At 41.3% G+C, this 22,006-nt stretch overlaps 1 long non-coding RNA gene across 1 annotated transcript in view; it reads right to left on the reverse strand.

Annotated features, from left to right (window-relative positions):
* Positions 1-1,693: 1,693 nt before the first annotated feature.
* LOC122233126 overlaps positions 1,694-22,006 on the reverse strand; it is a 41,936-nt gene continuing 21,623 nt past the window's right edge. Inside the window, exons 3-5 of the long non-coding RNA XR_006210600.1 lie at positions 5,047-5,235; positions 2,862-2,967; positions 1,694-1,850 (exon numbers count right to left, since the gene is read on the reverse strand). This is a non-coding gene — a long non-coding RNA (uncharacterized LOC122233126). The remainder of the gene's footprint in view (positions 1,851-2,861; positions 2,968-5,046; positions 5,236-22,006) is intronic.

Genomic DNA, 22,006 nt, shown 5'->3' on the forward strand with positions numbered 1-22,006 from the left:
AAAGCCATGGGTGAGAGAAAAGGGGGGCTGGCAAGACAGAAGAGTCCTCATGGGGACATGAGCAGGTAGATCATAGATGGGCATGTTTCATTCTCATGCCCTACCACTCCCTGAGAGAGCAGTATTGACCAGAAACTCTCCCTCTGATCAAAAAAAGTGAAAATCTAAAGATAAAGCGTGATTACCAGTGGAGCAAACTGATTTTGGATGTTACTTGGATCCTGTGGCTCATATATTGTTATTCTTTCAATTCCTGAAGAGATGTTTATTTTTTTTTTAAAGACAAATAAAACTCTCACACTATCTTAACAAATTAAACATAAAATCTCCAAGGTAGTCAACTGGGAGAGTTTCTCAACATAAGGGCAAACGTTGGAACTACATCAATGACTTAATACAAATCACTACGATAAATGGGAACACTTCCAGAAGTAAAACATGTAGAAGTCCTGAACAGGTAATTTACACACACACACACACACACACACACACACACACACACACACACACACAAAGTATAATGTGTAATAAACATAAAAAGATTAGGATTTTCCTCAGTAATAGAAGAAATGTAAATTAAAACAATAATAGAGGTGTCTGGGTGGCCATCAGTTAAGTGTTTAGCTCTTTGATTTTGGTTCAGGTCATGATCTCACAGTTTGTAAGTTCAAGTCCTGCACCAGGCTCTATGCTGACAGGATGGAGCCTGCTTGGGATTCTCTCTCTCTCTCTCTCTCTCTCTCTCCCTCTCCCTCTCCCTCTCTCCCTCTCTCTCCAAATAAATAAATAAACAAACAAAAACAGTGAAGTACCACTGTTTTTTCTATGAAATTGAAAAATACTTTAAAAATTATAAGAGCCAATGGTAGTATTAAGGGAAATTTACAGAATAGTTTGATAATAGGTGTAAAAAATGCATACACTTTGACCCAACAATTTCACTTCTAGGAATGTATTATAAGGAAATTAATAAGGATATACATAAAAATTTATGGCAAAGGTATTCACTACAAAATTATTTTTTTCAAAAAAGAAAATTTATAGGGCTCCCAGGTGGCTCAGTTGGTTAAGCATCCAACTCTTGATTTCGGCTCAAGTCATGATCTCACAGTTCATGAGATCAAGCCCCACATCATGCTTGGTACTGACAGCACGACGCCTGCTTGGGATTCTCTCTCCCTCTCTCTCTGCCCCTCCCCTGCTTATTCTCTCTCTCCCTCAAAGTAAATAAATTTTAAAAGAAAATAATATTTAGAAACAATTTAAATGTCCAATAATCAGTGACGAATGAACTGAATAAATTATATTATCTTTAACTTTTTCCTTTCAAATAATTTTAGACTTACCAAAAAATTGTTTAACAGAACAAAGAGGTCTTTATAATAACTTTGAAACAAATTCTGGGGGTGTCTGGGTGGTTCATTCGGTTAAGCACTCAACTCTTGATTTTGGCTCAGGTCACACAATCTTATGGTTCTGGTTCACGAGTTTGTGCTCTGTGCTAACAATACAGAGCACACTTGGGATTCTCAGTCTCCTCCCTCTCTGCCCTTCTCTCTCTCTCTCTCTCTCTTTCTCTTTCTCAAAAATAAACTTAAAAAAAAAAAGCAAATTCAGACTAAATTTCTAGTGCCTAGAAAGGCGTTTTGGTTAGAGATTTCTAAATGGCCAAGGGGAATCTACCTACCAATTCTGGGTCATTTTTGTGGGAAGAGTGTGGATGAAGTGCACTTCTGACATGCTCAGAAACCCAATGGTCATATTGACTTTGTCCACGCTAGTGTAAGGCCGTGAACTCCCGTACTGCTGATGGCTTCGTTATAAAATAGTCATACTGTAGGTGTTGCTGCCTGTAGAGGAAAGTTGGGGAAACATAAATGATCAAACAATGTTCAGATAAAGATTTGGAAAAGTACAAACCAGTGAAATTGACAACCGATGCCCAGGAAAATTCTAGAATTGACTATCACTGAGAATTTGGACAATTTTATTTAAAAAGATAGCACCACTGTAAGTCAACATGGACTAACAAAAATGAATCAGTCCAGATAAACCTCTTTGACTTTTGACAGAGGGCCTCAAGAGTCATAGAACAAGAAACTATCAGTTACACTAAATCTAGATCTCATCGAAGAATTTTGTCTTTCTTTATATCTGTGACCAGCAGCAAATATGCTCATTGACTTATTAAAGCATTTATAATTTATTAAATGTATTTGTGTCAACATAGCCCACTCTCATCTTTTTATTCCTTACACAATGTGCAGATACAGTAGGTACTCCATAAATGCTTGCTAAGTTAATGAGTAAATGATGCTACATATTAATTTTTGTTGGCAATTTTAGTGAATGCTTCAATGGAAGGTTAGTTTTAGAGAAAAGGTCCTAAAAGATAATTGTGAACAAAGGGCTCTGATTTCCTTTAGTAGTGGAAGGGGAAATTGAGTTTTCCTCTCTAGTCCCTAGATGAGAAAAAAATATATTTCAGACTGGGTCAGATGAGGGGAGGGATCTGTTAGTGCTTATAAAACAAACACTTGGGGTTCCAGTATAGTCAATCAGTCCACAATTACTTGCACCCCTTTTCCAAATCCCAAACCCTGGGAGGTGTTAACCCAGCTCACTGTCCCTAACGTCCTTGGAAGTCAATTTTTCAGGATAATAAGATTTAGTATGATCTGAACTATAACAAGATAGTAAGGGACATGAATAAGGGAGAAGAGAGGCACGTGATGTGATCAGCTTGGGTCTCAGAAACCTAAAAAAATGTCCTCCTCTCATTTAGATAGCCAGTATGGTTAGCTTTGCCTCATTTGCTTATACTTTTCTAGATTGAAACTAAGTACTAAGTATATGTTTACCTTCTGAAATGCTGCCATTTTAATAATTCCAACTCTGTGCCAGAGAACCAAAGTCCTGATTTTCTAACCACCTTGCTGGTGGTTAAATATTTGTAGGAGTGTTGAGCTTAAAAAAGAAAGGGAAGGGAAGGGAAGGGAAGGGAAGGGAAGGGAAGGGAAGGGAAGGGAAGGGAAGGGAAGAACAGATTTCAGGTCTTTAAATGAAAGGAAACAGCTAATCTTCTTAAATGTTTCAGTTAGAACATAAATTACAGGTAACTCCCACCATAAACACAGCTGCACTATCTCGTCTTGTGACATTAAAGACAAACACTCTTCTGTCAGGATCTCAGGAAAAGCAGAAGTCTGCCTTTGTGGGGAGCAAATTAAAACAGTTCTGTTGGCATCCCCAAAATGCAGTGTGTTTGAAGATGTGGGCAAACAACTCCTCCCTCCCATCCACTCTCTCTCTGGCTTTGAGATAAGTAGAAACATTTCCTTTAAACAGCTTCTACATGAAAGGCAAGGCTTTCCAGCTGGAATGAGAGCCTATGTGTCAATGACAAACACATGCACTGAATGTCAACAACACAACAGTTTGAAACATTACAGGAAGCGCCTTGAATGACTCTGTTCACTGTAGGCCTGACTGGCCATGCTGTTGAGATGTAATTATAAAGGGCCCATAGGCACAGCTCCAGAGCTGGGCCCCATACGAGCAGAGGCTGGGCTGAGCTAGTATAAAGGGGCAGCTGACAAAGTAACTCATTCTTGAATACCTCAGATAATCTCAGTGTCACTGAGACAGTTTCAAAGCACCTAAGGTAAATTAAAATTAAAATGAGGCCATTTTGTATTGATTTTTTAAAATAGAACTATGGCTTTGACCTCTCTAAATGCAATGGCCAGAAATAGAAAGAGGAAGGGAGAAAAGAAGAAAGCAGAAGAGCTAATCCTACCAAATATTGGGCTAGAATCACAGAACGTTAGATCTAAATAGAACATTAATGGTATAATTCAGTGGTTCTCAAGCCTCGTTGCATCTCAAAATTACCTGAAGAGATTAGGAAGAGTGAGATAGATACATAGACACATAGACACACAGACAGAAAGACATTCCTCCCATTCCCCACCCCCATGAATCTGATGGACTTGAACTAGGGTAGGGTTAGGGCATAGGTATAGTTTAAGCTCTTGGGCAGAGAATTTGCTAGTAAATTCAAGGCGGATAAACAGTGATTACACAAAAAAAGTGTGTTCAGGGCTAGGATACCGAGGTTTCGGATGCTACAGAATCACAGACAAGGTATCACAGGCTAGAAGGAAGTTGTGATAGGCTGCTTAAATTGACCTTTAGGAAAGATGTCAAGGAAAAGAGAGGCAGAAATAAAACCGTACAGGTAGACAAGGCTATATGGCATGCTAAGGAGTTTGGTGATTATCCAAAGACATTTGGAAGCCGGTGCGAGACTTTAAACACGGAATGTCATGGACATCTGTTGTGTTTGCCTGCCAAGGCTCCCTTTTCCTCTCTGGCTAACAAGGGAACCCATTCACGGGGTTTGGGTGGGGCTGACTCCATCCTCCACATCACAGGGATGGATGGGTAATCCAGGTCAGCCCAACGAAAGGCCCCATCAGTGATTGAGTCATCAATAGGCGTGTGGTCTTCCTTGGGACCATTTTGCCAAAACCGTGTGAGAAGATGTTCTGTTTCTGCCTGGTCATGCCGCTGGTAGAATCTGAGTCCTGGCCTGCCAGTGACCAACACACCCAGCAGTGGGTGTATCTGAAACTCTAGGTCCAGCCTGGGCTCCCATCAAACTCCTATCTTTGGATTTCCCAGTGAGATGCGCCAACAAATTTCCTGATTTGCTTAATGTAGTTTAAGTTTCACTCGCCCGCAAACAAACAAAAAACCTGACTAACGTAGGAGCATTATTGGGAGTTAGAAAAACCAAGCCAACTGCCGGGTGGAGAATGACATACCATTTCAGAGGCCATCTCAGTAATGCAGGTGAGAGATAATGAAGGCCGGACCTAGGCCATGAAGATGGTGAGGAGGTGATGAAAGACAGAGAGACAGAAGGAGAGAAGGGCCTCACCATGATGTTTGGGAGGTGACTGATGGCAAAAGAAAAAAAGAATCACCAGATTTATGCAAATATTCATGGAATGGTTACTGTGCATAAAATGGGACAAATACCTCAGGAGGAAGTTGTGAGAATCCAACGAGTTGATACATATAAAGAACAGGCCTCCATTGCTTCCAGTAACCAGGGTCAGTGTAAGAGCTAACTTGAGTTATGATAGCTACATTTTGATGTCTTTGGTTCTGCAGGCAGTTTCCCAGTCACTTTCTATTCCAGTATTGCTTGATGCATTTTGAGGTATCCTGCAAAAAAAAGTTACAAAAATAGGAATTGATCTAATGAATATTTCAGGAAGAAACTCTTTTCCAAATCTGTCAGCAAGCCCATCTCCTTATATATGATGATGTGATATTCATAATGACTTCATAATTTAGAAGAAACACATTCTATTGAGAACTACTTGCTTTTAAAGACAATTTCAGGGTGCCTGGGTGGCTCAGTCGGTTAAGCATTCAACTTCGGCTCAGGTCGTGGGCTCACGGTTCGTGGGTTCAAGTCCCGCGTCAGGTCCTGTGCTGACAGCTCAGGGCCTGGAACCTGCTTCAGATTCTGTGTCTCTCCCCTCTCTCTGTTCCTCCCCTGCTCATGCTCTGTCTCTCTCTCTCTCTCAAAAATAAATAAACATTAAAAAAAAATTTAAAGACAGTTTCATTAACTTAAGCTACTATAAAGTAATACCCAGGGCTAAAAGAATCAGGTTCAGTAAAAATAAATGATGTGCTTCTAGAGATTCTTGTAGACCTCATTTCAAAAATATGAAAAGGGGGGTGCCTGGATGGCTCAGTCGGCTGGGCATCTAACTCTTGATCTTGGCTCAGGTCATGATCTCATGATTTGTAAATTCAACCCCCACTGACAGCATGGAGCCTGCTTGGGATTCAGTCTCTCTCCCTCTCTCTGCCCCTTCCCCCCTTGCGCACTCTCTTTCTCTCTCTCTGAAAATAAATAAATAAACTTTAAAAAAAGAAAAGGAAAACCATTCGTGCCTGCTCTTAGATGAATTTGCTAACAGAAGATTAATGGACAGAAGTATTGGAAATTCATAAAAAATAAAGACAGTTTAATTTCAGTGAAATACCAGCAATTAGGTATAATTGACACAAGTAGAAAGCCTAATACAATGCCTCAGAGAGACCCCAAGAGATCTAAGACCATGTACCAAGGGAATCAATGTACCAAGGTATCAATACTGGGCCCCTAAAATCAAACGACCAGTTTTATTTTTTTAAATATCTTTCTATGTTTATTTATTTTTTAGAGAGAGACAGAGTATGAGTGAGGGAGGGACAGAGAGAAAGGGAGATGCAGAATCTGAAGCAGCCTCAGGCTCTGGGCTGTCAGCACAGAGCCTGATGCAGGGCTCGAACCCACGAACCACGAGATCATAACCTGTGCCAAAGTCGGACGCTTAACCAACTGGGCCACCCAGGCACCCCACACCTCCAGTTGGAGAAACGAGTTCCTACAAGCTCAGTAGGCTCACTGTATTGTTCAAGGTAAGTGAAGAAGTCACTGGGAGACTGGCAGAGATCACGAACACTGCAACATGGTACACATTGGCAAGAAATGTTTCTTTAACATAAAGCAAGACAGCTTCATCTCCGTGCTTGCTCATCGGCGTAGAGCGCTCAGTGTTATCTATGCAGGAAAATCCAAAAAAAAAAAAGTTATTCTCCTATCTATTTTGCCCCATGCCTCCTGTTATTCAGTAAGATATGTCAGCCACCTCTGGGTGTGCACCAAAACATTTCTTCACAAGGTATCGATGTATACCAAAAACAACAACAACAAAACACAAATGAACAGAAAAACTCTATTTCAGCTGGATCCGTCAGGTTTGTGTCATACAGACACAGACAGATGTTTCCACATGGGGGCATTGGATATTATTTCTTGACTAGTTTCATTATCTCTTTTTCATCGTTGCATGGCATTTAAATGTTGTCGCCCTTCTATTGATTTTAGCTTCCGCATGCAACGATCATGGACCAGAATCCTTCACCAGGTTCAGAAAAACCCAGACCCAGACAACCGTAAGATAGCCTAGTCCCACCATGGGTTAGGGCAGGAATCCCTCCCACATCCTCGTCGAGTGATTCCTCTGCCTCTGGTTACCACTTCCAAGGGTGGGAAACAATCCTAACCCATGCTACATTCTGAGGCATCCTTTCACATTTTCCCTTTTGTAGAAGTCCTATCCCTTTCAATACTACTTTCTGAGGAATATTTCTTCTCTCTATAAGCTACCAAGTAAAGAGGTACTCTTCAAATCCCCTAGGCTGGAGGCCAGCTTGCTGTCGTTACAGGTATGATTTTTGAGATGCAGGCAGATAACGCTCAGATTGCTAAAGCAGAGCTTCGCAATCCCCCCCTCCCGAGAATCAAATGAAAGAGTTCTCTGAAGCTTTCTCTACAAATGCCCTCCGTGAAGTACAAAAATACTGCCTATTTCTGTAGCTGCTCCCACTCTCCCTACCCTGAAATTTCTTGTCTACATCTACTTAGTCCTGCTATCTCAGAGCCAAAGTCAGTAAAGGTTCCTCTTCACTACAGATTCTACAGAGAAACACTGATGCTGAATAATTTTCATCTTGACTCACATACTATGCATAGAGGCATCAGTTTTTAGCTAGAGTCAGGGATGATTCAATAATCACCTAAGGCTTTTGTTCTTAAATGTCTGTGGAGCCCTTTGAGAAATGCACGAAAGCTATGGCTCCTCTCGCCAGAAAAAAAAAAAAAAGTATAGATCTTACATGTAAAATTTCAGAGTCAAAGGACACCCACTGGGGGAAGTCCTATGGGTAAGAATGTTAATCCAGGCCAAGCTTTACCCCTGAGAGGTAAGAAAAATAAGAAACATAAAGACAAATTACTGGGGTGCCTGGGTGGCTTAGTTGGTTAAGTGTCCGGCTTTTGATTTCAGCTTAGGTCATGATCTCACACTTCATGAGATCAAGCCCCCCACTGGGTTCTATGCTGACAACACAGAGCCTGCTTGAGATTCTCTCTCTCCCTCCCTCTCTCTCTGCCCCTGCCCTGCACACTCTCTCTCTTTCTCACTCTGTCTCAAAATAAATAAACATTTAAAAAAAGACAAATTACTTGTCCAAGATCTTAACACTTAATAGTGGCAAGGCTTGCATTACACTCAGGGTCTCCTGATTGATTCCTGGTCTGGTGCCCTTTCTACCACCTCATGTTCTTGCTTATGTTGGAGGATAAAATGTTATTAAAAATTGGGCAGAAAGTGGAACTGTGATTCAGTTGCAACAAAGGCCTCGGCCAAACCCTGCAAGGAACTCTGGAACCAGGGTCACCATTCATAGTTGTCCTCACTTGAGGCAGGGGTGGAGGGTGAGATAGGTAGCCTAGACCCCTATCTTCCATATCAATAGATATGAGCTGCCTAGAAGACACGTGACCTTGGACTAGGAAGAACTCTTCAGGGCCTCGGTTGAGAATTGCCAGCCATCAATACTCCCAGCAGGACAGTGGAATGAGAACCTCTGTTCTAGGGAGGGGGGATTCTGGGCAGGACACCATCACTTCTGCTGCAGTGGGCTTGGAAACATTTGCAACTAGCCTCCTATTTCTTTTCAAACAACCCTCAAAATTTTAGGGTAACATTTCCTCTCTCCCTTTTCTTCTCATAGAACTATAATCAGCCCATGGACCATCAAGATCAGGAAAAAAAAAAAAAAAAGCAACTACAATATCCCAAATATATCTGAACTATGGTTAGGACTCCTCTAAACACTATAATGACAATTGACCTTGACAAAATCAGGGAAGTCCATTTCCAAAAATAGTCTCTGGAGGATCCCAAAAGTAATGGAATGAAATTCATTGAGCAATGCACTGTTTCGCTTTATAGCCTTTCCATTTGTCATACAAATTATAATGAATACTTATTTCTTGATTTACATTTCGGCCTCCACACAATTTGCAGCTCCTGCCATGTTTACATGCACCATCTGGAAGAACTAATGAGCCCAGGAGCACCAGAAATTATAACTTGCTTTGACTAAACCTAGAAGATTTTTACTGGCAATAAAATGATTTTGCTTTTTTTTTCTTTCTGGATTTGAAAGGAGATTAAAACAGGAGTTTCACTGAGTATAGGGCAGAAATATGCAAAGCTAATTTTAATAGAATGAACCTGAAGGCATCTGGCATTACTAATCAATTCAGAATAATTTAGTCATAATAGCAATAGTCTCATGATAGAAAGTCTCTTCTGACACTGAAATTCTTAAAAACGATTACCTAGCCTATATGCAAATGTTGCCGTGGGTCTCAGTGGGCATAAGAGGGCCCACACACAGGAATGCTAAACAGCAGGGTCCAAGAACTTGGACTCTAGCCTCCCTTGGGCCTGGGCCTCGCTCTGGAACCTGCTGTTCATAGGACTCTGGATAAGTTACTTAGTTTCTTTAGATATTAGATGCCTTGTATATGAAACAGGGATAGTAGTAGGAACTATGTAATGGGGTGCCGTGAGAATTAAATGAAGTAATACAAGTGAATTTAGTTGAACTATTAGGGTATTGACCTTTAAGAAGTGCTTAATCACTGTTAGAAGTTGTCATTTTCTGTCTTTAGAGAGTTTGCCAAAAATATATAACATATATTACATATGTCCTATATCTAGATAGATAGACAGATATCATGTATATATTGTATATATGTAATCTTCTTTCAAAGGCAATTTAGTCTTTCTTGGGTCAAAGTTGCCCTGGGTGGAGAGTAATTAAATAATCTATACACGTGCTTGGTCCCAGTGCTTGTTTTTGTCCCATGACATGTGAAGGTCTCCTGGTTAGTCCTGGTCTAGCCATCCAAGTCCAATGGATTCCAAGAAATGTAAGTAGGTATACAGATGGGGCCAACTGCTTAGCAGACATTTCACATTCTATTCTTCTTAAAAGCTAAATTTAGAAAAGGAAACAAGTGACTGTCCTAACCATTTCTCTTGCCATGGCAAACATCTCCCCCAATGGCAAAGTGAAGGAAGGAGGCGAATATTAGGACTACCCACGAAATCCAAAAAGATGTATTGTAGTCCTTGGAAGGCTCTTCTAAAATTAATATACTTGACTTAGCATGTTAGCATTGATGTAATTTTGTAGTTTTTTGTAAAATACTATTTATTTATGATTATAAAATGAAAAATTGTATACTGCATAAAATGTCTTAAACTTTGAAGGAAGATAACAGAAATCACCCAAACCCTACAATTTGTGGAGGCTGAACACCTAACACATTGATGGGCTTTCTGGTGTTTTTCCTGTGCACAAATAGAGTTGTTTTTTATTTGGTTTTCAGAATTGTGATCATACTGCCTGTTTAGTATTTGACCCTACTTTTGCCATTTATATTACATGTAAACACCAGTATCTTTACACACTTTTTGAAAATATGACTTTAGCAATACATAGTATCTCTTAACTTAAATTCCCTTTATGAATCATTGGTTGTTTTTAATTTTTTTACTGTAAAAAACAGCTTCAATAAATATATTTACATATTAATTTTTATCCAAATATCTGATTTTTTTTAACAGAAAACTAGAAATGGAATTACTACAAGGACTGTATTTTTAAGCCAATTACTGTCCATTAATTGCTCTCCAAAAGGACAATACCAGCTTATATCCCATCAGCAATGCATAAGTACCTACTGTACCAAACCTCTGCCCATGCCAAATTTCAAACCTTTTCAAATTGAAAGAGTATCTGATAAAAATAATTGATATCTTGGCAATAAGAATATTTTAATTACCTAAATTAAAATTTTAATTGAATTGAATTTTTAATTCTAAACTAAAATGTGAAAGTGAAGTCATGACAATTAGATCAACGTTTAATTATATTTTCTACTTGGGTGAGTCTTGTGGTTGAATTCTTTGTTGCCACCATCACTAGTTTCTGAGTCTCTGGAGGGAAGCAAAGGGTTTTAGGCACCTCCCTTATCACCAAGCACCGTGTCTGCATGCAATTCATCCTCAACAATTATTTGTGGCATGCAGCTGGTTGTGTTACCCAGCCTTTATGGTGACATCAGCCCATCTTGTGAAAAGAGGCAGCTATAGATGACAAAACTCAGAAATGCCTACCTCCCCATCATCAGAGTCTTATATGGATCAGAGAAAAATTAAACCACAGAAAAATGGCTCTGCAGTGATAACATGGTACATCGTAGGCTGGAGTGAGAGCTTTCCTACTTCTTTTGACCATGACCCATGATAAGAAAAACATTTCCCTTGTGACTCAGCACACACAAACATATAGAGATATATAATAAAAATAAATACCACACATTTCTCTTACTATCTATGATGCACTCTGGTGTTTTCTATTCTATTTCCATTTTTAAGGAATGTTCATTACAAGTCACCAAATTATTTCACCATATAAGATGCGGGAAACAACTCAGCCGGGCAGGATCAGAACTGGTTCCAAGCTGCATGGCAGCCTCAGAGGCCGTCAGTTCCCATACCTTTCAGGGGTTAGAGAGACCTTCCTTGACCCTCCGCTGCCCCTCCCCATGTGGGCACGTCTGTGGAGGATGCTTTCATTCTGTGTGGTCTCACTGCTGTGCCCGTGTTTCCTTAGGCCACAGATCCAGGCAGTAGTTGGCACCCTGGACCAGTGTTGCAGTCTGGCTTGTGGTTCTAGGCCATGCAATGACAATAAACCTTTAATTATTAAAGACGAAACTTACACAGTGAGAATGGATGGCAACTGTAATCAACCAGAATAATGAAAACCGTCAGGAAAGAGGCATAGATTTCACATCAAGGTCTCAGATGCAACAAAATTAGTTTGTTCTAAAAATCAGAGCAACTCAGAAGTAGAAGACTTCTAGCTTTATCACATACCAAACGTCAGTGTCCCTCACTGATTGCTGAAGGCCACAACACCCTCAAAGGATGCCGGGAGCCCCTTTCTTCTTAGACGTTCTAGCATCCACCTCCTGACTCTGCGATTCACAACCACTCAACCCTCCCTACTGTCTGGGACGCAGATTTGGCAGTGGGAGCTGGAGCAACGTCTTGGACCAGAAAATAGAAGCTGATAGAACAACAAGAAAGGAGATGCCATAAAGTTGTCTCATCAACCCTGAAGCACGTCCTCTGTTATGCAGAAGGGACACAAGCTTCTATCCTGTTGAAGCCACCTTACTGTGTCCTTTGCTACAACAGCTGAATCTGTATCACAACTAATTCGTGATCCGGTCACATCATGAAATAACAGAGTCCATTACGTGAACCCCAATCTGTATGGATCTAAAGCCCAGGTTCTTATGGACTACACAGTGCCACCCGCAAAAACCAAAAGGAGAAGGTGTATCAGAAGGAGGTCAGGCTGGTGTCCAGAGAGTGCTAAACGCAAACGAATGTTCACTCTTCAATGCCTAGAACAAACCTGTGCCACGTCATGCTGAAAGCTCAGGCCTCCTGGTCTTGAATTAAAAGCCAATAAACAGCTAGAAGGACAGAGAGGCATTCCACAAACCCCCATTATGCAAGCACAATTCTGACAGTTGCAGATCAGAGCTGGACTCAGGTTTGCCGTGGGAAGCAACCACTCACTGTCAACGGCCCATGGAGATAACACTGTGTCTCTGACACTTCCCAGCTGAAGTCCCAAGAGGCGGCACCGGGACTGTGGGTACCTCCCATCCCACTCACCAAAGGCATTGCTTCCACCCGGTTCCCAGTAGCACCCTGGAGCCTGACCTTGGAAGGAAGCCTGTCTAAAATCTACACTTTGAAAGAACCAAATCTGGCTTGCTTCAAGGACCTGAGTCCTTGCAAGCAGCACTCGTCAGCAGGAAAGCCTCACTTTCCATCATGAGTGGAATTGGGGGGCGTTAGTTTGCTTTAGCGGAAACAAACAAACAAATGCCGGAAGTCCTGCTTTTCGCCCTGAAAGATTTTCAAATCCAGCCAAGTAAGCACTCTTCCCCTGTTTTAACTGATGCCCTGCCTGCACCCTCACCCCCTTCCCTGCCACCTTGCCACCCTGGAACACTGTGCAGAAACATAAACAGGGGGATCTGGAAGAAATTACAGAAATTTCTCTTGTTCCTGTGGACCTGAAGGAATCACTGAAATCAAGTCTGACCCCAATGTCAGAACTAAGGACCACATGTCACAGCCAAGCAGCAAGGCTTCCCAACGCCATCAGCCCAGCTGTTTGTCCCTGTGGAAGAATGTAAGGCCGAGAACAGTTTCCAGCCAGCCCGTGGGCAGAAACAGAAACCCAACACCCCAGAGAAAGTCCCGATTCCCTGTAAACAAAGAAGGGAAGAACTGTTCATTACAGCCACTGAAGTCTTTTAATATCAGGCTCCAAGTATGTCAGGCACACCACACAAATTTAGCTTCACCACCTGTTCCGGAAAAGAAACACCCTTGCCAAAATCCCCCTAAAAGCGCATAGATATTCTCAGTGTGGATTAGCTGGGAGCCTTTTCAAATATGTTCTATATTAGAGTTTGTAAACTGGGCACTGGATGTACACCACATGGCTGCCGTGTAAGACATGTGAAGTTTTTGTTCTATGTCTTAAAAAAAAAATCACACTCCTTTGCTTTACAGTTTTTAGACAAAATTTGACAAAGTGGTAAGAAGTCCTAAAAAAAAAAAAATACCTACTTTGGATGTGACTCTAATTGGGGTCACAAAGGAAGGAAGCTATGGTCTTACTGCAGGGAAGAGACATATACACTTGACAAATTCCACCATCCAAGAGAGGTGCCAAGAGAGAGTGTGGTTAATTGCCAACGGAGTGGGCTAGACAGTAATGGATAAAACACAGATGTGTAAGTATGTTGGTAAGAAAACGAATAAAATGCAATGCTACAGGCAGGTAACAGAAAAAGTAACGGCTTGGTTAAGCCATTTAAAGGGTTCAAAAGCAAAGTTAGAGGGGCACCTGGATGGCTCAGTCAGTCAAGTGTCTGACTTCGGGTCACGTCATGATCTCGCGGTTCACGAGTTCTACCCCAGTGTCGGGCTCTGTGCTGACAGTTCAGAGCCTGGAGCTTGTTTTGGATTCTGTGTCTCCCTCTCTCTCTGCCCCTCTCGCACTCGCACTCTGTCTCTCTCTTTCTCTCTCAAAAATAAATAAAACATTTTTTAAAAAGTTAGAGAAAATATCTATCATCTCAGTCAACATTTACTTGCAAAGTACCTTCCAGTCTATGAATTCTGATAGAGTAAATGAAATAATGTCTGTACAGGGTCTAGGAAAATGCCAGGCACCTACTAAATTTTCAATGCATGCTTGTTACTATGGTTGCTATGGAGATGAACCTGTGCTCCTGGGTACAATGTACCGCACCCATTAACTTGTTGAGCTCCTATCCTTCCTTTAAGAGCTAACTCAAAACTCCCCTAAAATCCTTTAGCCATTATTTCCTGCCCCAGGCAGTGTTTGGAGCTACTCTGCCAACAATTTCCAAGCACAGACTTACATTCCCAGATCCCTGCCCGTGAATTCAAGAATAATTTAAAAGCAAGACATACAGACTATTCATCTGTGCATCTAACATGTAATTTGAAGCATGTTCAATGAATGAATGAGCCCCAAGTGCTAGAAGGAAAGAAGTCAAGAAAGCAGGCCAGTAGAAATGGGCCCGGAGTGTGCCCCCAACCTCCCCAGCCAATGGCTACAGATGAGATCTCACCAACATTAACACCTCAGTGTCAAGAGGTGATAGGCTTGTTAGCCTATCCATACCACTTGGGCAGGAATCCAATCCCTCACAAAGTTCCTCTGAATTCTTTCTGCACTTCTCCAGAGGGGCTCTCACATGCTCTCAAGTCCGTTCTGACCACCGCCTCTCCTCCTCCTTGCTAAATCTAAGCCCACTCCTTCCCCTGTGATACTTTTGCCTCGGCAGCCACATCATGGCACTGGGAACAGCCCCTCCGCCCGGGCCCAGATCCCTGAGGATTTGCCCAGCACAGACTCTCGATTCTGGCTGCAGGAATACAGGAATACAGAAGTGAGGAGGGAGAAGCAAGCTCTGTGTCCACCATGTGCAACTCTAGGAAGTGGGTTGGGGCTGAGGGTGGGGGGGCGGGCTGAAGGGTCAGGGAGCTGAAACGGGTTTCTCAGGGAACACACACAGAAGCCACTTCTCCTCTTTCTCCCTGGGTGCCCATGGGAACTCAGGGAGGTGGTGCTGGGAGGGGAGGGGTACAAGTGCCAGCCCCAGGGTCCTCATGCCCACTATTAGCGTCTGCGTTGGGATGGCAGCCGTCTCCTCCTCCTCCACAGAAAACTCTCTCAAAGGGCCCTCCCTGCAGGGTTTTTTAGCCACTGGGCATTAGAGACACGGTGCCCATGGCCTTCCAGCTATCTGGCCAATAGCCTCTGCAAATATTGAGACCTAGCACAGACAAAAAAAAAAGTATTTGTTCTGGGGGTGCCTGGGTGGCTCAGTCGGTTAAGCGGCCAGCCTACTTCGGCTCACATCATGATCTCGCGGCTTTACAAGTTCAAGCCCCGTGTCGGGCTGTGTCTTGACAGCTCAGGGCCTGGAGCCTGATTCACATTCTGTGTTTCCGTCCCTCTCTGCCCCTCCCCTGCTCACGCTCTCTCTCTCTCTCTCCCCCCAAAATAAATGAAAAACAAAAAAAATTTTTTAAGGTATTTGTTCCAAAATTTTTTCAAACCTGCAAAATTAAAATCTATAAACTGAAATAAAATGTTTACCAAATGTAACATTACATCAGCTCAAATAGTATTTCCACATTAAGGAAATGTATCGTAGGACACGGGTGCATTTTCACGTGTCAGAATGACTTGGGATGGGTTCTTAAAAAGTAAGAGCTCTGAGAGCCTCTGAAGGTCAAAACTGGCCTTTCATCCCTGCAGCCAGGTTCCTCAGACCATCTCCAGCCTCCTCAGTCTGCCAGACTTTTCTGAAAAGACTGAAATGCAATTGTGAGTACACTTCAGTCCTTCAAAAAAACAAAACAAGATAAGCCTTTTGTTAAAGAACTATTAGAATATACACAAAGAATAGAGCGAACAGGAGAAACTTCCTCACTCTGAGTGACTAATTGCTGCTGGTCTCCGATGGCATGAGCACCTCCCTGGAGACTTCATCAGCATCGCAGAATAAGCCTCACGAGCCCGCTCCTCTTGAAGAGAAAATAAGTTTTTAAATGGATTTCATTGCAAGGTGGACTGACAACTCAACAGACACAGGCAGGCACAGTTGGCACACAGTCAACAGCAATTTTTTATTTTAATCCACATCATTATGCAAAACAAATTAAGTTCTTAAAAAAATGTTTTCCTTTCACATCCTTCTTGCTGAGAAAGGAAAAGTTCCTTCTCCCTCCTTCTGCTGAGGAAGACCTGTAAGCATTGTGGAATCAAACAGAGTTGCGCAACACTGGGAAATGTATCTATAGAGTTAATTTCATCATTGCTTGTTCTTCCTGTATAGTCCGATCCTGGCGGCTTCTTCCTCTCTGTGTGACAATGCCGTCTCTTTGCCCTAAAACCCGGTCAATGCTCCCCTGACCTAGCTGACCTCAACCATTAGTGTTCCCCAAGAAATACTCCTCCACCACAGATCTCATCTTCTTAACTGTTCCTCACCCTCTTTCAACCATCCCCCAAACCTAGCTCTGTACAAACCCTGTCCTCTCCTGATACGCCCATCACCTCTCACTGGGGCACAGCTGAAGCCCCACTTCCCTCCCACAGGCTTTCAGTTTGAGGAAACCATAACAACCCTTCTCCAAAGTCCCATAACATAGAGCTTTACCCCCACGATTTCACCGTGAAGTTTATGCTCTTGCATATTATCTAAAATTAGTTCTGCTTATGTCTTACTCCACTAGTAAGATTCTGAAATTCCCTGAAGGAGAGAACTGGGACTCATACATCTTTTCTATCCAGCACAGTGCTAAGCACCTAGTAAACATTCATTGCCTGTTATATTAATTGGCTTTGGAATTTGAGATCTAATGTGGGAACTGTTACTTCAGCTACTTGCAGGCTTACCCAGGGGGATTTTAGAACTCCATAAATACATATGCAGAGGTTTACATGTGTGGTATAGTGAGAGTCAAGTATTGCAGCATCTTTTCATTATATTTCCATTAAAAACAAAAACAAAAAACTACCATTGTTATTTTGACCAGTTCACTGATTGGAACCACAGAGGACTGTACCAATACAGGCTGACAGACAAGTATATCTACCTTAGTGTTCTCCAAAGAGCACACGTTGACCTTTCTTTTTTGTTCTCCATGTCAATATTGACTAATACACTCCTGGCATTCTGTTCAATGAACTCCAGAAAGAAAGAAGGGAGAGTAATTTATCACTAGTTAACTTTAATGTAACAGGGTAGGAAAAAAGTATCATTGTAGCAGCTTTTATCATACCCTCCTAGAAATGGAATAGTCTCTGAGAAACACTTTGATGAGCACTCAGACTATAAATTCAAACAGTAAGGATATGGCTGTCCAAGAAGAGCTTGAAATTGCTGTAAGAGAAACAAGGAAAGGAGTTTCTTTGTTGTTTTAGAATGAGTGGAGGAGGGGCACCTGGGTGGCTCAGTTGGTTAAGCATCCAACTTTGGCTCAGGTCACGACCTCATGGTTCATCTCAAGGTTCAGGGGTTCAAGCCCCAAATCGGGCTCTCTGCTGTCAGCTCAGAACCAGCTTTGGATCCTCTGTTCCCTCTCTCTGTGTCCCTCCCCCCTCCATCTCTCTCTGAAAAAGAAAAAGAAAAAGAAAAAGAAAAAGAAAAAGAAAAAGAAAAAGAAAAAGAAAAAGGAAAAGGAAAAGGAAAAAGAAAAAGAAAAAGAAAAAAGAATGAGTGGAGGGGGCAGAGGAGAAAAAGAAAGGGAAAAGAAAGAGAGCAAGGAGAATACTTGTGATAAAGCCCTTCCCCCCTTTTCCCTTTAGAAAGACACAGAAAGCCCCCTGCCAGCCAAAAAAGGAGGGGTCCAAAAGGATTCTGGAGAATTTATTGTGGACTTTTGTTTGTTTACTCTACTATGTGAAATATGACCCTTAATCCAACCATATGTTACTCAAATCCACTACTATGTTATTCAATTAGTTCTCTGCAGAACTCAATCTTAATGAAACTTAATCTCTGTACAATTCAAACTTTTCTCCACTCAACCTCTCCCCAAATCAAATTATTCTCAAGTCACTCTCTACTCAGTGAAAACCCTTTTCAATTCAATACTTACAGATGCTTTGAGTGAGGGTGGTGCTTTGGAATTTGGAGAGGTCTCAATTCACATCTAGGCTGTAGCAACGTAGCCAGAAGAAAAACACAGATGCAGTTGTCAGAGACCTTCCAAATGCGAGCTCCTTGTGAATTTTCAGAAATCTTGCTGGTGATAGATTTCTACAGACCATGGTTTCAAGGCACTCAAGTAAACTTACTAGATATGAAAGGAACAAGGGCTCTAGTTGATGTGAGTTACACACATTGTTTAAAACAGGGAATATGCATACGCAGACTCCGTGAAAGTAGGAAAAATCCTGCAGACCTGCTCAAGTCTAAGGTGATGTTTAATGTTGTCTATGCTTCTGGGAAAATCATTTCTAGCTAAGAAGTTATTCTTTATACCAAAAGGCATAGAAATCACCCAAGCGACATCTGTCACCACCATGCAATACCACTGGTGCAACATCAGAAGAACAAAGAACTCAGAACCCAGAAGCAGGGCCCAAAGGTACCCAGCCCAGAATTTGCAGGTTGGAGAGCAGGACAATGACAATGAGCAAGTAGAAAAATAAGTCATTATCAGGTAGTCAGCGACAGGCATTTTACAAAGCATCCTTTAAAGGATAACAAACCAGGGCGCCTGGGTTTGTCAGTCAGTTAAGCATCTTGATTTCGGCTCAGGTCATGATCTCACAGTTCGTTTGAGCCCTGCGACAGGCTCTGTGCTGACAGTGTGGAGCCTGCCTGGGATTCTCTCTCTCCCTCTCTCTCTGTCCCTCCTCAGCTTGCACACACATGTGCATATGCATGCACTCTCTCGCTCTCACTCTCTCTCTCTCTGTCAAAATAAATAAACTGTAAAAACAATTCAATTCAATTAAAAAAATAAAGAGCTTTACCTTAAAGGTACATCTGACATAGCAGGGTGAAATGAAGAATGGCCATTATCTACCACCTTTTGAAGTGCCACTAAAATAAATTACAGGAACTAAAAATGCACAAAGACAAAGAAAAAAATGGGGAAGAGATGACTGCCAGTAAGTGAGAAAATCCAGTATCTAAGAGAAAAATTATTTTAAAAACAGAGCCAAATCACCCACAGTACCTCGGAAAGGCTAAGGAGTGGACGCACCAGGAACCAGGAAGTGGAATGAAACCTAAGAAGGAAAATCTGTACACAAAGAAACGAGTGATCAGACACTAAGGGCCCTTCTCGTTTCCTTACTTCTCTGCAAACAGGCCCTGGCTGTCCTCCCATTGCTTAGGAGACTGGAAGTTTAGTCTCTGAAGAAAATAGAGCAGAGAGACTTACAAGTAGCAGCTAGTGGAGGACTGGGCTGAAACACGGAGCTTCAGGGATGAAGGAAGGCCTTCCTAGTAAACGTTGGGTGTACATCCCCTTACCCTGCTGCTGGGAGACATATACTCTGTAGGAAAGATGGTAACATGTACCTATCTAAAGAAACTGAACAGCATGAAAGGGGAGAGAACTCAACCGATATTGATATAGTCATTCTCTCGATGAAAACGTTAGATCATAGCCCTAAGCCCATGTACTCTATCTCCGCTTCTAATGTGCTTTTAAGTGATTATCATTTTAATGAGAAGATAGACAAGGGTCCTCAGACACTTGAGTAAAGTTCGTAGCCTTACACTACCCAATTTCAAGACCTAGGATAAGCTGAATTAATGTTCACATAGGATAAACATATAGAACAATGAAACAGCAATAGACCCCTAGACATATGGTCAGTTGATTTTTGACAAACATGATAAGGCTATTCTCTGAGAAAAGAATCACAGAAGGATATCTATATAAACAAAAATTAACCTCATTGTATGCACAGAATTTACTCATAATAGCAAAAACCATAAAAGTTCAAGCGAAAACATACAAAAACATTTTTACCACCATAGATAGGCAAAGATTTTTCATACACAAAACATAAAAGACAAAAACAAAAGAACCTTAAAAAAATAAGTTGATAATATGTTTTAAGTTAAAATTAAAAAAAATTTTTTTTGAAAGACACATTAAAAAATGCAAAGGTCAACCACAATTTGGGTGAAAATATACAAAGGATTTGTACCCAGAAAAGAACTCTTACTTCTCAATAAGAAGACAAACAACCAGGGGTGCCTGAGTGGCTCAGTTGGTTGAATGTCTGGCTCTTGATTTTGGCTCAGGTCATGATCCCAGGGTTGTGGGATCGAGCCCCACAACAGGCTGAGCATGGAGCCTGCTTCAGATTCTCTCTCCCTCTAAACGATGCAGCCACTCTGGAAAACAGTATGGAGGTTCCTCAAAAAACTAAAAATAGAACCACCCTACTACCCAGCTATTGCACTACTAGGTATTTATCCAAGGGATACAGGTGTGCTGTTTAGAAAGGGCACATACACCCCAATATTTATAGCAGCACTATCAACAATAGCCAAAGTTTGGAAAGAGCCCAAATGTCCAATGATGGATGAATGGATAAAGAAGATGTGGTGTATGTGTGTGTGTGTGTGTGTGTGTGTGTGTGTGTGTGGGTGTATACCTCAGAGAAAGACAAAAATCATATGACTTCACTCATATGAGGACTTCTAACACACAAAACAGATTAACATAAGGGAAAGGAAACAAAAATAATATAAAAACAGGGAGGGGGACAAAAACATAAGAGACTCTTAAATATGGAGAACAAACAGAGGGTTACTGGAGGGCTCATGGGAGGGGGGATGGGCTAAACAGGTAAGGGGCATTAAGGAATCTACTCCTGAAATCATTGTTGCACCATGTGCTAATTAATTTGGATGTAAATTTAAAAATAAATTAAATTAAAATTAAAAAAAAAATATTCTCTCTCCCTCTGCCCCTCCCCTGCTTGTGCTATTTCTAAAATATAAAAATGAAAATTAAAAAAAAAAGAAGACACATAACCCATTTTTTTTAACCAGCAAAATACTTCAATAGGTAATTCACAAAGGAAGATAAACAAATAACAAATAGACACATGAAAATATTTTGAACATCATTAATCATTAGGGAATTTCAAATTAAATCTCAATGAGGGGTGCTTGGGTGGCTCAGTCTGTTAAGCATCCGACTCTTGATTTCGGCTCAGGTCATGATCTCACAGTTTATAGGATCGAGCCCCCAGTTGGGCTCCATGCTGACAGGGCAGAGCCTGCTTGGGATTCTCTTTCTCTCTCTCTCTCTCAGCACCCCCCTGCTCGCTCATTCTCTCTCTCTCTCTCTCTCTCTCTCGAAGTAAATAATAAGTAAACTATAAATAAATAAATAAATAAATAAATAAATAAATAAATATCAATTATATACCACTATACACTCACTAGAATGGCTACGATTTTAAAAAGTAACAATATCAGTGTTGACAAAGATGTAGAACTCTCATCCATTGCTAGTGGGATTGTAAAATGGTACAACCTCTTGCCAATTGACCATATACTTTTTAAAATCAACATAAAATACCATAGAACCCAGTAACTGCTCTCCTAAATATTTCCTCCAGATAAACGACAACCTACCTCTATACAAACACTTGTGTATGAGTTTTATTACAGTTCCGTTCATAATAGCTCCAAGACAGAATGTCCCAATAACTCAAATGTCCATGGATAAATGGATGATCAAAGGTGATATATCTGTATACCTCTCAGCAATAAAAAGCAGTAGAGGTAGACACAAGAGGATGGGTCTCAAAAACATTATGATGAACAAAAGAAACTGACTACATAGTGCATGAGTCCACTTATACGAAACTCTAGAACAGGCAAAAC

Source organism: Panthera tigris, chromosome D4 (genome assembly GCF_018350195.1).
Source record: "Panthera tigris isolate Pti1 chromosome D4, P.tigris_Pti1_mat1.1, whole genome shotgun sequence".
Taxonomy (NCBI): Eukaryota; Metazoa; Chordata; class Mammalia; order Carnivora; family Felidae; genus Panthera; species Panthera tigris.